The following is a 1,780-nucleotide window of genomic DNA, read 5'->3' as shown; positions in this document are numbered from 1 at the left end:
AAGGTTTTCACATTCGAACTTCTGTTCAGGCAGCAGAGCGTTGCAAAGCAATTCCCCTCCAGGACAACAGAGGGCGTAGCGCTGTTCTGTGGTGTCCTGCCACCATAGCACTCATGCATCTGGTCCTCAATAGTGTATTTACTATTGTGTTTATATATTTCAGAGACTTTATAAGACGGACAAATTTGTCCTTCATTCTCCTCTTCTTCATGCAGTCGCCACCTCTAAACCCACATTTTTCATCGTTTCCGTCCACGTTTGCTCCGTATTTTGTATTCCTTCACTCACGAGTGAATAAGTGTTAATATTTTCAGATTTTTTCAGCAATGAGTTTGTGTTGCCCTTAAGGCATTTCTCTGAATAAATAGGTTCATAAGTTTGAAATAAATAATTCTAAAATGATTTGTCATTAAAAACATTGATATGTGTTGTTAAAATGAATAATTCATGCTTTATATGCGTTTTAGTTAAAAAAGAAAATATCGCTAAAATGTACTTCCTGTTCTGGTGGCGCACTTCCGGTTCTGGTCAAACACTGTTTTCGCGGAGAAACAGGCGCCTCATGCTGAAGGCAGCGTGGAGATGTAATCAGATGCCATCTTCTCTGAATTATCAGGCTGGAACGCCGTAAGTTGCTTTATATGACAGTTTATATGAATAGCTTTGGATATTAGTGTTTATTTTGCTAACACGAAAGTTTCAGCGAGAGTAATGCATGTTTGGATGTAAACCTGCTTCTATCTGTTAAGATGGAGTCTATTTTCTGTCATTTCAGTTTTCACCACATGTTCATGAGACAATTAAACAAGCTGCAACTAAACTCCAGGATCTTCTTTTGTGGTTTAACTCGGTGTCACCAACATCCCTGTTGAAAACACAACAGCATTCTTCAATCTGTTTGGGGTCTGCTGCTAAATATCTGTTCACTTTTCAACGGAGCTACATCTGTGCTGGTGACGAATATACAGGAAGTGGCGCCCTGACCAATCACAAGCTTGCGGTCTGTTATTTTTGATGGGTGTTTAACATTTTGTGCATGTTGGCTGGACTGGAGAAAGAACAGTGAAGCTGTTTACAAGAAGGGACACAGCAGACTGCACTTCTTGAGAATGCTTAGGTCCTTCAATGTCTGTAGTAAGATGTTGCAGATCTTCTACAAGTCTGTTGTTGAGAGTGTAATCTCTTCAGCCATCGTCTGTTGGGGTAGCAGCTTCAGAAGCAGGGACCTGAAAAGGCTCAACAGCCTAATAAAAAAGGCTGGTTCTGTTCTGGGGACGACTGTGGAACCACTGGAGGAGATAATGCAAAGAAGGATTCTCCAGAGAATCAAGAAAATGATGGACAACCCTGAGCATTCTCTTCAAAAGACTGTCCGACAACGGAGTGTCTTCAGTCAGAGGCTTCTTCAGTTTGGCTGCAACACTGACTGCTACTGGAGATCCTTCCTGCCAACAGCCATTGTGATATACAACAACTCTTTGATGACTTGATTATTATTATTATTCTGAGCTACTACAGCAATCAGTTTCCCTCTGGGATTAATAAAGTATTTTTGACTTGAATTGAATTGATGTCTCCGTCACCCTCTGTGGGCCCATTGGAGAACCCTTATGCCGATGCACATTGGCTTTGCGTGTCTCTGCACCGACGCAGATGAAGAAGCATAAATCAGGCTTAAGAAACAACATTATCTTTGTTTTACTCTAATATCAGACAAAGAAGGCTAGAGACTAATGTTGAGCTAATGCTAACAGTTTATTAGAAACAAACAGTTGGCTCT

At 40.8% G+C, this 1,780-nt stretch overlaps 1 long non-coding RNA gene across 1 annotated transcript; it reads left to right on the top strand.

The window, feature by feature from the left end:
- Nucleotides 1-287: 287 nt before the first annotated feature.
- LOC107383231 (uncharacterized) lies at nt 288-1,567 on the top strand. The gene is made up of 2 exons (XR_001572720.3): nt 288-627; nt 776-1,567. It is a non-coding gene; the product is annotated as an uncharacterized lncRNA (long non-coding RNA).
- The last annotated feature ends 213 nt before the right edge of the window (nt 1,568-1,780 follow it).

Source organism: Nothobranchius furzeri, chromosome 1, assembly GCF_043380555.1.
Source record: "Nothobranchius furzeri strain GRZ-AD chromosome 1, NfurGRZ-RIMD1, whole genome shotgun sequence".
Classification (NCBI taxonomy): domain Eukaryota; kingdom Metazoa; phylum Chordata; class Actinopteri; order Cyprinodontiformes; family Nothobranchiidae; genus Nothobranchius; species Nothobranchius furzeri.
Note: the sequence above shows the minus strand (reverse complement) of the source record. Positions and strands in the feature narration are given on the sequence as shown.